A 14,679-nucleotide genomic window follows, 5' to 3' on the forward strand; every position below is an offset into this window, starting at 1 on the left:
CACTATCCTCAAAAAAAACTGACAAACAGTAGCTCAGTCTTTGTCACTTTTTTGTTCAGCCTCTTTTGGCTTTTTGGCCATGTGTTTTTTCTCAGCTGTATGAAACATCTCTTTCATGTCATGGTAAGTAATCTTAATAGATACTTCCTTCCTTTTGGGTTCTGCCATGAGTTTAAGAAGCCCAATGAAGTCTTCTTCTGGTTTTTTTTCTTGAGCAGTTATTTGACAATGGTTTTGTTCCTGGACGAGTTGTTCTCTGTGAGATAGTTATGTAATTCGCCAAAGGAAATCGAAGTTATGACGTGCATGCAGGTGGAAAATGAAATTGATTGATTGTGAATAGTATATATTTGCAATTGTCTTATGTGTGGTGTACTGTAGTGTAATGTGTAGCATTCAACTGTTGCTGACAGTTACCCCATTTCGCCATGAAATCTCATCTCTCTAGGCTGTAGTTTTTGCCTATTTAGCCATTGTAATTTTTTTTCCATTACTTCTCAATTTTCCAATTAATCCTATTACAGGAAAGCAGAATTAGTTTTTTATCTTAACAATATTCCTTGTAATCTGTGTTCTTTACCTTGTGTACTAGAATGTTGTTTTAATTTGGATTAGTATATAGTTTGCTGTACGACAGTCTTTATTTGTCAAATTTTAAAAGTTTTCTATTACATGACAAATTGTATTAATTTCTTCAGTAAATCTTTGCATTTCGTGACTAGCTGTTCTGCAGTGATTCACTGGGCAATCTGTTTAAGGTTTATTTATATATAACTCTAATGTTTCCTTGGAGTTTCTGCTTTTTTGAGGGCTTTCTACATTAAAACAAATTATTAAAATAGTGACTACCTGCTTCTGAGAGGTTTTTCCAACTTCTGCAGCCAATTTGGAGTTTTCGCACTTCTTCCCAGTAAAATGGAAGTCTTTCTACCTTTAATGGTCTAAAACACAAAACATGTTATTGTAGCCAATTTTTTTAAAAAGGTTCCCTGGTGTGGCTTTTTTAAATTTTTCCACTAAAATTACAGTTTAGTTGTTGAATTATGGCCCTTGACTTTTTTTCTTCTTTTGGACTCTTCCACTAGATTTCTTTAAATTTAGTTGTTTTCAATTGTAATAAATTCAGAGGCCTTCTTGATCCTATAACTCAAGATTTCTTTTCTGGTTCTTTTCATGATCCTAGTAGCAGTGCCATCTGATTTCTATGGCAACATTGCTCGATGTGTGAAGTGAGACCTACCTATTACATGTCTTTGCTCCCCCCCACCCCCCAGGTTGTTCCTTTGAGATTACTAACTCTACTTCTTGGCCCTTTCAGTTGTTCCTGACAGAGCCACTTTCACTCAGGTTTCTGTATTTTCGAAGTGTGGCCTGCTTTTCACTATTTATTCAGCCTTTTCTTGCCCCAGCAAATGTTAGGAGCTTCTAAATGAAGTTTTACCTTTCTGTTGTTTCAACAGTTGCTGGTTTCTCACTCGATCAATAACTTTATTTCACTGGCTGGCTTTGTTTATTTTAAATCAGTACTACTTACACAGGTGCTTCAATTTTTCCATCTGGGTCTTCTGGTTTTCTTCTCCTCATTGTGTGGGTCAGATCTGATATGGTATTTCCCCCAGTGATTATCCCCGATACCTTGCAGTATTTGACATGTGTACCACTCTGTGCATCTGGATAAGAGTTGCTTTAGATTTGCTGTCACCAATTCTCTTTTGTCTTTGTTTGTCAGGACCTAGACTGATATGGTAAAATCCTGGACATTAACTCAGTTTCTCTCTCAATGGATAGTGACGGATCTGCTGAGTATTTCCAACATATTCCGTTTTTTATAGCTGATTTGTACGATTTAACTTTCACTATTCTTTTAACAAAATTTATTTTAGATCAGTTTTGTCTCTGGCAGTACTGGGCAAACTTGGAGTTTTCCTAAAACTCCCTCCTTAACATTGTGCATGTACCTACACTGAATGAAGTGCAGTGATTCAAGAAGGTAAGTCACCATCACCTTCTCGAGCACAACAAGAGAGAGACAATAAATCCTAGCCTAGCAAGTGTTCCCCACATCCTCTGAAAGAACATTAAAAAATAAAGTTTGTTTACATTGATATGGAAGTGCGACACATCAACGAAAGGTAAATTAATGTCAAAGATAATTCATACTACAATGTTATCCACATTACTCTCTGCAATTTGTATGGCAGTGCATCTGTAAGAGATAACATTTTTTGAAACTTCAGAACAAAACATATACTTGCCTGGCATTTTTCCAAGTTCAAAAGGTGTGTCTGTAATATATTTTTAACATGTGGAAGAGCCAGTTCTGATAATTCCAGTCTAAGAACACTGTGTGCCACATTTTCCTATGCACTGTCTGGCACTGAAACTATTGACTGAGCTTTTGCCAGCAATAGAAGGAAGCAGGCCATTATTTATTTTCTAGAAGTGAACAGCGGGGAAGTGAGTAATTGCTAAAAAAATTGACAGTGACCTGAGGACACATACATGTAACTCCTTAATAAACCATCTTATCCACTCTATCCCAATGCTTCTAAAGTGAACATGACCACTGAAAAAGGGAAAGAGTGCAGATAATTAATCATTGTACTTTTGTGAAATCAAGATACAGAAAAAATTAAGCTCTATATCTGAATGACTGAGATTATCACAAATTACTGTGTTCCCTTCATTTTGCTGCTTTCATGCAATATGCTCATAAAACCTAATGTTCTAATATTAGTCTTGGGAATTCCCAGCATAATCTCTCTTCTTCACTCCCTCATTTTCTTGCTTTTAGACATTCCTTATAACCTCTCTTTAACTAAGCTTTTAGTTATTTTCCCAAATTAACTATATATAATTAAATAAATAGATAAATACCTCTTTACATGACCTAGTGTTATTTGGTTTTACATTACCTTTGTGAAGCATCTTGGGGTGTTTTAACACAGTAAAGGTTCTATACAGATACATGTCTTTTCAAAATATTGCACAGGAGACTTGTGCTCATGGGTGACTGGTCACCTTCTGCTGCACTGCTCTGTGGCTTTTCACTTGGGTGAGGCATCTCCTTTACAGTATGCAGTTCGCAAACATTGTCAGTCCTTACATAATTCTGAAAAGAAGCTGTTTGCTAAACAGACATCTAACTCAGCTCATTCATTCTTTTAAAATCCATCAGCACTATTGTGGTCTCCTTGTACCTTTTGTTCACTTGTAGGCTATGGGCCTCAGAGAATGATCCGGCACTCATTGCCTGTACCTGGGTGAAGGTGGTGCTGAGCTGTCTTCTTGACCGCTGCAGCCCATGTGTTGTAGGTAGACCCACAATGCCCTTGGGGAGATTGCCAGGATTTTGACCAGTGACAGTGAATGAAGAGTTATATATTTCCAAGTCAGGATGGGAGTGGATTGGAGCCGAAATTGCAGGTGGTGGTATTCTTAGATATCTTCTATCTTTGCGCTTCTAGGTAGAAGTGACTGTGGGTTTGGAAGATTCTGTCTAATAATCTTTGGCAAATTTTTGCAGCACATCTTGTGTATTATACACATTGCTGCAACTGAGCATCAGTAGTGAAGTGATTGAGTATTTATGGATGTGGTGACAATCAAATGGTGCTTTGTCCTGGATGGTATCAAGCTTCTTGAGTGTTTTTGGAATTGTATTCATCCAGGCAAATGGGGAGTATTCCATCATACTGTTGGATTATGCCTGGTAGGTTGGACACATGCTTTGGGAAGTCAGGAGGTGCATATTCCCAGCCTCTGACCTGCTCTTGGAGCCACTGTATTTATATGGTGGGTCCAGTTGAGTTTCTGGTCAAATGTAACCCCCAGAATGTTGATAGTGGGGGATTCAGTGATGGTAACACAATTGAAAGTCAAAGGGTGGTGGTTAGATTGTGTCTTATTGGAGATTTTCATAGCCTGACATTTGTGTAAAGTGAATGTCACTTGCCACTTGTCAGCCCAAGCCTGGATATTGTCCAGATATTGTTGCATTTGAACATGGACTGCTTCAGTCAATGAAGAGCGGTGAATGGTGCTGAACGTTGTGCAATCATCAGCAAACATCCCATATCTGACCATATGATGGAGGGAAGGTCATTGATGAAGCAGCTGAAATAGTTAGACCTAGGATACTACCCTGAGGAACTCCTGCAGAGATATCCTGAGGCTGAGATGACAGACCTCCAACAACCATAATCATCTTCCTATGTGCTATGTATGACCCAAACCAATGGAGAGTTTATCTCCTAATTTCCATTGACTCCCTCAGTTTTGCGAGGGCTCCTTCATGCCACATTCAATTAAATGTAATCTTGATGTCAAGGGCTGTCACCCTCACCTCACCTCTGGAATTCAACTCTTTTGTCCATGTTTGAATGATGTAATGAAGTCAGGAGTTGAGTTGCCTGCAGAACCCAAACTGAACGTCACTGAGCAGGTCATTGCTGAGCAGATGCTGCTTGGTAGTACTGTTGAAGACACATTCCACCACTTTACTGATGATCAAGAGTAGAGTGATGGGGCAGGTTGATTTGTCCTGGACATACCTGGGCAATTTTCTACATTGTTGGATAGATGCCAGTGTAGTAACTGTACTGGGACATCTTGGGTAGGGGAGCGGCAAGTTCTGGAGCGCAAGTCATAGAGTCATAGAATCATAGAGCTGTACAGCACGGAAACTGACCCTTCGGTCCAACCCGTCCATGCCGACCAGATATCCCAACCCAATCTAGTCCCATCTGCCAGCACCTGGCCCATATCCCTCCAAACCCTTCCTATTCATAGACCCTTCCAAATGCCTTTTAAATGTTGCAATTGTACCAGCCTCCACCACATCCTCTGGCAGCTCATTCCATACATGCACCACCAGCACCTCACCTGTGACTATCGATGATACAAAAATCTCAGTAAGAGGCCCAGCAATTACTTCCCCACCTTCCCACAGAGTTCTAGGGCACAACTGATCAGGTCCTGGGGAGTTATCCATTTTCATGTGTTTCAAGTCATCCAGCACTTCCTCCTCTGTAATATGGACATTTATCAAGATGTCACCATCTATTTTCCTACATTCTACATCTTCCATGTCCTTTTCCACGGTGTACACTGGTGCAAAATACTCGTTTAGTATCACCCCATCTCTTGCAGCCCTACTTTGCAGCTGCCTTGCTGATCTTTGAAGAGCTCTATTTGCTCCCTAGTTACCCTTTTGTCCTTAATGTATTTTAAAAACCCTTTGGATTCTCCTTAACTCCTATTTGTCAAAGCTATCTCGTGTCCCCTTTTTGCCCTCCTGATTTCCCTCTTAAGTATACACCTACTGCCTTCATACTCTTCTAAGTATTCACTTGACCTATCTTATCTATACCTAACAGTCTTCAGTACTACTGTCAGAATGTTTTCAGGGCCTATTGCCTTTGCATCCAGTGTCTCCAACCATATCTTGATATCACGTGGAGTGAATTGAATTGGCTGAAGACTGGTACCTGTAATGCTAAGGACCCCTGGAGGAGGCTACTTTAGATTAGCTAGATTACCGACAGTGTGGAAACAGGCCCTTCGGCCCAACAAGTCCACACCGACCGAAGAGCATCCACCCTGACCCATTCCCCTAACTAATGCACCTTACACTACAGGCAATTTAGCATGACCAATTCACCTAATCTGCACATCTTTGGACTGTGGGAGGAAACCAGAGGACCGGAGGAAACCCATGCAGACACGGGGAGAATGTGCAAACTCCACACAGGCAGTTGCTCAAGTTGGGAATTGAACCCAGGTCCCTGGCACTGTGAGGCAGTAGTGCTAACCACTGAGCCACCATGGTTCCTATCCTGACCCTTGCTACCTCTTTCCTGTCACTGACTTCCAGTATTCCCTTGATCCTTGCTGGTTCCATTGTCCTTGTAGGATGTTGGGATCTTATTCAACTTTCCACAGCTAAACTGAACCTTTCTGATTTACTTCTGGTTCCCTAATCCCCATGGACTGTATTTGGCCTTCTGGGGACAGTACCTGCTCCTTCTCCAAGTAATAGATTGATTCCCCTATCAGTTTGATGAGAGTACCACCCTGGTGGTACACATATTTTGTGGGTGATTTTTTTTACAAGGAAAACCATTAAACATGCCCGTTTATTAGCACAGTGTAATTGTTCTCTTTTTAGGTGGCATATCAGCAGCCAAATGATTAGTTATTTCTGGGAAGTTTTAATGCAAAGGCAGCCCTGGTCCCTCTTGACAGGAAGCCTTGGCAGGAATTGTATCCGGCCCCTGTCTCATGAGTCAACAGTTCTTTCTGATGTGGCCAGGCTTGCCACAGTGGAAGCAGCAGGGCATGGTCCTGCTGGTTGCTTTGCAGTTGCTTTCTTTTAAAAGTTGAAGATTGATCCATGATGTTTTTCCTCCTCTAATTTCTTCTGGAGTCTAATTCTGCCCACTCTATTTCCTTGTCTTTTCATTGCTGGTAAGAGCCAGTGAATCCAGATTTATTTTGGTTTGGAGGTTTATGAGTCAAATCATAGTCATCAACCATGACTGTTACATGATTCTCAATGCCCTTTGTCTCTCCCGTGTGTTTTCAGTTGACAGTTTTAAAAATCCTCCAGCAGCACTGCCTCTCGAGCCTTCGTGTCTGTTCAATTCTTAGGGCTTGGGCCCAAAGATTGAAAGTTCCTTTTGAATGCTGGGAAAGTTTGTGCGGATTTCGAAAGGAATTCTGGAATTATTGTTGGTATGCCTCCTGTGCAAGTTGGTTAGTATTGAGAATAGCAGCCTGTGTCTCATGGATCTCTCACGTTTTCCAATTGCTTGCACTTGCCGGTTGAAAGCTGTCATAACATAACAGCCTATTTCCTAAAGGCTGTGAAACTACCTGCCCCAATTCTCCCTATTTCTGAGCTTTAGTTCCATCTTTAGCTGGAAGATTAACTGGCTTTGCTCTCCCAGGGTTTGCTTTCCCTCTCTTTCTTCTCCACTTCCTTTTCTTTATCCTTTGCCTGAAAGTCCAACTCTGACTTCACTCTTCCAGGCAAACTTTGGCAAGAATCAACTTAGTCTGTTTCAGGTTCTGTTTATTCCACTCGTTTTGTCTCAACAGTGAGCCATAAATGCTTGGTCAACATCTTTTGTACCTCGTGTGTCTATGTAATATGCTGTATATTAAGTTATGCCTGCTTAGCTCAGACCTTTACCTGTTCTATGGTTAGGGAGGCTAGTCTGTGTCAATTTAAGTCCCATTATCCTACAAACATTTTTGCATCAAAATTAGCCATGTTACTTTCTGATGTTGGCTCACGAAAATCTGCTGTCGTACTTGCTTATTTTAAAGAATCCATTTCAAGTTCTGAATTTTCCCCTTTTAGCTTGCAATTTATCTTTTAATGTCAAGTTTAGTTCTCAGTAGGCCATTTGGTTCAAATCCGAGGTGTGGCCTCAGTTATGGACAGGGAGGAATGCTAAGCAGGAACCTCAATTCCATGACCTTCTGTCTAGAATTAATGTGTTTTATTTTCTTTGAAAAATTACCAGCAGCAGACTTCTGTAGCTTTAAACAAAATGGCTTATTTAATTGTTTGGTAGCGCAGAACTTTAACATTGCTACAAAATACCTGAAGTCAACACTTTTCATCTTTTACAGATCATGAGTAAAACTTGAGAGAAAATCAACTTTAGAAAGGAAGTAACAACTTTAGAGCATGCAAAGAAGGTGCTGGTTAGTTAGACTATGGTGGGCATAGAGGTGCAGCTAGGACTGTAGGTTCTCTTAACTAACTGTTTAAATTCAATCCAGGCAGATTGATGAGTGGGCTGACACTGCTGTGGGGGTGACTATCTCCATAGCATTTACCCAGCGAAAGAAAGGTACTCTGCCTCAGATGACTGTATTCCCTCTAGAGATTATTGAAACATATATCAATTTCTGGCTGAAATTCTGCTGCTAACCATACTGTCAAGACCATACTGCTGTCTCTGTATGTGAGACCTTCGAAAAGACAGCAGGTGATCCTTGCCAAATGACTCAGGCAGCTGCCTAGCATTTCACCATGATGCTGTACTCGGGAAGGCTGGGCAATCCATATCCTTCTCAACAGAATTAAACAAATAATTATTCAGATGTTCAGAGTTCTCCAAGAAGCAAAGTGCAATTTATAGAGTGCATGTATCATTGAAAACCCTACATGAATGCAAATAAGGAAGGTTTTCAGTTTACTCATGTTGATCATGTCCCATGTCAGTGCCATCTTTTAATCACGTGATAATCCATGCAGCCCTCTTGACTGAATTATATGTCCTTGACAGTCAGGCTGATTACTCGTGTAAACCTTGCACAGACTGATGGCAAACATGGCTATGACAAGAACCATGTTACTGCAAGCAGTTCTAATAACAAACATCAAGCCTTCTCTATTCCCATGATAAGGACCGACATAGATTTTGTGGAGGCCTGATAAACAGCGAGCAAAACTCGTAAGAATTATTGTATCTTGCTGTATTCCATGTTATATTGCAATGTAAGGAAGTTTACAAATGACAGGAGCTGGAAGGAATGAAAAGGAGGAAGGAGCTCCTTACCCTTAGTGTAAAAACATTGGAAACCTAAGGAATGTAGCAAGTCAACCAATAGCCATAGAGAGGAAGGCATAACTGTCAGACCAGTGCTTTCAAGAAATACATCAAATAATGTACTACCCCTGCCTTTCATCCTCCATACCTTTACAGAGTCACTGTCAAACTGCTACCTAGTTCTTCCACAATACTGAACTTTGTGTTTCCTCCAACATAAAATTCCAGAAAACTGAAAGTATACACGTAGACTCTGGCAACATAATTCATGTTTAATTCACAAAAACAAAATTCCTGATATCTTCAACAAGTGCCAAAAAGCTAATTCATCCTCCATACAATGTTTGAAATGTATATTGATTCTTTGTGCGAGAAAACGTACTTTCTGATGTTCTGAATGTATTACTTCCACTTGTTGCTGTTTCAATGAGGTTTGACTAGGTGGTGACTGGTTGATGTTAGCTTGGAGTCTTCTAGGTCTTTGGTAGCTCTCATCTTATAGAATCATAGTACAGCCTGGAAAGAGGCCCCTCAGCCTATTGTGTCCCCACTGGTCATTAAGCACCTACCTACTTGAATCCCAATGTCTCAGCTTTACAACAATCCTACTGAAGGCCCATGACCAATGAAGAAAACCTCCACACCTTTAACACAATTCCATTCATGAATGATCCAACATTAGATTAGTTACAATTCAGCCTTCTATAAACCATGGCAGTGAGTGTTTGTCAATAAAGACTTTAGCAAATTAACAAAACTCCTGGTGTACAAAGCAGTTGTTATCACCATATTCCTGCACTGACCAGCATTCAGTACTAGTGACACATTAAAAATGATAGAGAAAATCCACCAGCGATGTCTTTGCCACAGCCTTGGGATTCAATAAGAGGACCATTGAACAGACATTGGTGCCCTTCATGAAGTCAGCTGCACAGGCTTTTAAGCAAAACTCCTGCAGAACCAACTTTGATGGACTGGAATCTCTACCGGGATGAGACAAAATATCTTCCTCATCAGATCCTGTTTTCTGAACTCTCAAATAGCCGACATCCAGGGAAGGACAAAGAAAAAACACTGAAAGAACATGCTGAAGCTCTCCTTGAAGTGCACCAACATTGACCTTAATGTCTGGGAGCTGCCTGTTAGCAACTGTTCAAAATGGTGATAACTTGTTCATCAAGCTGCAGCATACTTTGAGTCCAAATGTCTTAATGATGAGGCAGAGCAGTAGGAAGGTGAGAAGGAAAGTACAGTAAATCCTGCCCTCAGAATTTTATTACCTTCTGGGACATCCTAACCCATGTGTTGAACCATCTCTAGCTTGAGAATCAACTCCTTTAGTCACGTGAAGACCCACAACAGAAACTTGTGGACCAGAGTGGGCATCATCCTCAAATCAGTGATAGTTGGTGACAACTGGAAGAGAGGTTCAGATGTTTTCTTAGATTATCATCTGTAGAATTGAGTAGAACTGTGAAAAATGCAATCAAATCTGAAATCAAGCGTGCGATCCATAATGATCATATTAATGCCTTCAGCCCTCTGACTGTAGTAGTGCACAAAGCACTCGGGGAAGTGGCTGAAAGCAGAAAAATGTTAATCAGCTGCTACAGAATTTAGATGAGGCAGCATCTGCAGAGAGAAACAGCTAACACTGAGGCCAGTGACCAAAACAGAAATTGCTGGGAAAACTCAGCAGCTCTGGCAGCTTTTGCGGAGAGAAATCAGAGTGAATGTTTTAAGGTCCAGTGACACTTCTTCAGAACAGTTTTGAAGAAGGGTCACTGAACCCAAAATGTTAGCGCTGCTTTTTCTCCACAGATGCTGCCAGACCTGCTGAGTTTTCTCAGAAATTCCTGTTTTTGTTTCTGACTCCCAGCATCGTCAGTTTTTTGATATTTTTAAATTGAGTTCAGGAGACTTCTTCAGAACCGGTTCTGATGAGGAGTCACTGGGCTCAAAATATTAACACTTTTCTCTCTACAGATGCTGCCAGACCTGCTGACTTTCTCTAGCAGTCTTTTATTTCATTTTTTTCACCATCAGTAGTTAAATGTGTTTATTTATCCACAGAATGTAACTGTCTCATAACTGTAGTGTATAGCCCAGACAGGCCAAGGAGTCAGTAGAATCCATGTAGACCATCAGTGAAACATTTCAGTCAGGCAGTACACTTCTACCTTCTCCAATGGAATCACAAAGGGGTACTGTATTAGGTTAGGTGTCATTCCTCTGAAAGTGTAAATATGCATTTCAACAGAATGCAAACTTGAGTTATCAGGATAGTTTGTGAATTGAAGGAGAACTTGCAAGTCGCAGTGGTACCATGTACCTGGTGCCTTTGTTGTTCGAGATGGATGCTCTGTGCAATTTTAGATTTTCTTTGGTTTAAAGTTGTTGGATTTTTAATATGGAGAGAGAATTTGTTTCTGTGTATTTGTTTAAGGTCGGTCTCTACTGCACCGACCCGACAGTCAGAAATTCAAGGTTATAAAGAGAGAGGGAACACGTGACATGAGAGTCACTATTTACTGCGACAGTTTGTCCATTTTTAAAAGGAGTTCAACACTTGTTTGCTAAACAATTTGTACAAACATTTTATTGAATAACTCCATCAATGTTTTACTGAGAACTGCTTAATCGTACTGTTCAACTTGCGCATTTTTGATTAGTTTCAGTGACCCTTGCTCATAAAAACACACTCTGTGTAATTCAAAACATGTGTAAAGTTGGCAAACAAAATGCCTGCCGCTTCCAGAAGCTGCTCCCCACTCCCCACTAAAGTATCTACACTGCAATTTTCTTCATGTGGGCAAGCATCAAAAATGTCTAAAATGTGTTTGGCAGCCAGTATCATGTATGTAATTGCCTCACATTAAACCATCCGCGGCAAATCTATCCCAGGATGGAAATTTTCTCGCCACAAAAGAAACTTACTGCTTCAAGACAGCACAGTTTCTGCTCGGAATAAAGTCACTCTGCCCCTCCGCTTCCCAACATTATCCTTCACCTTGATCCATCTGCGGGAAGACTGGGCAAAGCTGACAAGCAACCTCAAATAAATTGAAATGTTAGAACTGAGATGAAGAGGCATTTCTTCAACCAGGAGTTGGTGAATCTGTCAAACTCATTACTGCAGAAGGCTGTGGAGGCCAAGTCTTTGGGGATCTTTAAGATGGAGATAGATAGGTTTGTGATTATCAAGTGTTACGAAGAGAAGGCAGGAGAGTGGGGTTGAGAAACATATCAGAAATGATCGAACGGTGGAGCACACCCGTTGGTCCAAATGGCCTAATTCTGCTCCTATATCTTATGGTGTTATGCTCCTGAAAGACTGCCAAATCTTTAAAACAGGCTGACATGTGAAAATTGCATTTTGTTCCCTAGACCTTAGGTATTGAAGAAAATAATGCAAAATAAAACTGCAGGTAAAATTCTGATTGTGTTGTGTATTTGTAGGATTCTGCAGGAGCATGCATTCCAGAACAAACTTAACAAACTTTACATTAAAAATAAGGTTCCTTGAACAGCAATCTGATAATGACCAGATAATCTGCTTTTCAGTGATGGTGGCTGAGTGATTAGTACTGACTTTCAGAATGAGAACAGTCCTGCACATTTTCTAAATAATGCCATGGGACTTTTTCTGTTCACTTGGAAGGGAAGCCAATCATAGTTTAACATCTCTGATGCTAGTGTTCCCTCAATACTGCAGTGGAATTTTGGCATGGGTTTTGTTGTCAAACCTTTGGAGTAAATTTTGAACTCACTGCTTTCAGACTCAAAAACAAGAGTGCCATCACTAAGCTTTCCAATAGTCTGCCTGTCATGATTGTAATGAGGTCAATCAGATCAAGCTCATAGAATATGATCCAATCAGGGAGCCCTGGCTGACAGAAATAAACAGGATTGTCAGATATCCTGTTCACTGAGAGCTGGCTTTGAGGGAGCTGGATTGGTCTCAATGATTCTCTGTGTAAATAAACAGTGATTTGATAATGAGATACTGACCTCTGTGGAGCTATTTCACTGCCTTTTGCCATAATATCCCCATATCCTCTCTCCCCAAGACAAATGACTAACAGGTTCTGTTTCAAGTGCTGTGTGCTTAATGGCTGCCACAACCTGCAAACGGTAGAAGTCACATGACTGCAGCCTGCCAGTGCACTATGTAGAATTGCATTTCTCTAAACACTCCGTTTTCATTAAAAAATAAACAGTTACAAACTAACCAATATATATGGTCAGAAAGAAAATTATAATTCATGAACAAAATTTTATGAAGTCTAATCAGTTCCATTTTTATTTTGCATATGCATTGTATGCATTATCTTTAAATCATGCTGGTTTCTAAAACAATATTTGTGCACCTTGTTGCTGACTGCTTGCCTGATATCTGCTTATATCGAGGGTGATGCTTTTTCTCCAGAAGTGTTGCACCCATGGTGAGTGCTGTTACCATGGTAACAGTTAATGCATTTCCATTATTTGGGGGACAGTGGACTGACGTATTGGCGGTGAGATCATATCTTCGTGATCAGCTATAAAGGGTCAGTTTCTCTAGTTGTTTATAGATGTCAGTGGTTGACATCTGCATGGGTATGGTTATTCATTGGCACTACATACAAGTGAGGTGACAATCACTCAGTACAGTTCCCAAGTTGCTACATGGACTGATTTTTATTGCAAGCATTAAACATTTGCACTCTGACTGGCTCTACAATACTTAGCTCTGCCAATGACTTAGCAGCTTTACCAAAGTGATATTCTGTTATTTCACCTTGCTTTTATCACTCACACAAGTTATTACTGTGACTTGTCAATTTTTTGTTATTGGTAGCATACTTTGGACGACGTGTGAACTTAGTCTTTGAACTGGACTACTTTTCATGTCTTCAGTAGATCTATTTGTCGACTCAAGGAAAACTTGTGCTGGACCTGCTGGAATTCTGTCTGATCTCTTTGGCAATTTTCACTGCTGCCATACTCCTCCCTTGTGGCTGGGAACAGTGTGGAGTTGATGTGAGATGTTGAATTTTCCAATGATTAAGTAGTGGCCAAATTCTTCACTTGCAAGCTGAGGATCATTTTCCCTCATCATAATGCCTGGCATGCTGGAATGACTGAAATGTGCTTTTAGGCTTTCTACAAATCTCCGGTAGTCATTGAAGGCTCACTCTCTATCGTCACAATTGTACTGACAGTGACAAGGTGATCAGTTCCTTTGTGAATTAAAATGTCTATTCCAAATTTGGAAAAGAATGTCCTCAACTCCTCTCTAAACTTCCTGTCTTTCATCTTAAAATTATGACTCATTGCTATTGATGCTTTACCGAAGGGGAACAGTTGCTCTCTATCCACCATATCCATGCCCCTCATTATCTTATACACCTCGATCAGGTCCCCCCTCAGTCTTCTCTGCACTAAAGAAAACAACACAAGCTTAACCAGGCTCACCTGATAACTAAACTGCTTCATTTCAGGCAACACCCTGTTGAATCTCGTCCACATCCCCTCCAATGTGGTCACATCCTTCCTCCAGTATGAAGAACAGAATCGCACACGGTATTCCAGCTGTGGCCTAACCAGAATTTTGTACAGCTCCAATGTAATCTTCCTGTTTTCATAATCTATGCCACTACTAATAAAGGCAAGTGTCCCATTCTGAACCACTTGATTAATCTGTCCTGCTGCCTTCTGCACCTCTTTTGCCCACTGGCTGTTTGGAGTCAATAATACACTCCCACCTGCTCAACTTTTATTTCTAAGCTCTCCCAACAAAACTTCATTTAAAGACCCTATCAAGATATTATCTATCCTTACTACAATAAAGTGACTCCTTAATTAATAACACAAAACCACATTGTCTTTTACAGTTTCCCCTAAACTGCCTGAAGATCCTGTACCCTGGAATGTGGAGTTGCCAGTCCTAATCCTCTCGCAACCATATCTCTGTGATGGTAACAACATTGCAATCCCATGAATCAATCCATTCCCTTGACCATCTATCTTATTTGTAAAATGCCTAACATTAAAAAGGGGAGACCATCCAGCCTCAGCTTACTCCCTTGAAACTCAACATAGCTGAATTCCCTCTGCCTTGGGAGTTCTA

Source organism: Hemiscyllium ocellatum, chromosome 10 (assembly GCF_020745735.1).
Source record: "Hemiscyllium ocellatum isolate sHemOce1 chromosome 10, sHemOce1.pat.X.cur, whole genome shotgun sequence".
NCBI lineage: Eukaryota > Metazoa > Chordata > Chondrichthyes > Orectolobiformes > Hemiscylliidae > Hemiscyllium > Hemiscyllium ocellatum.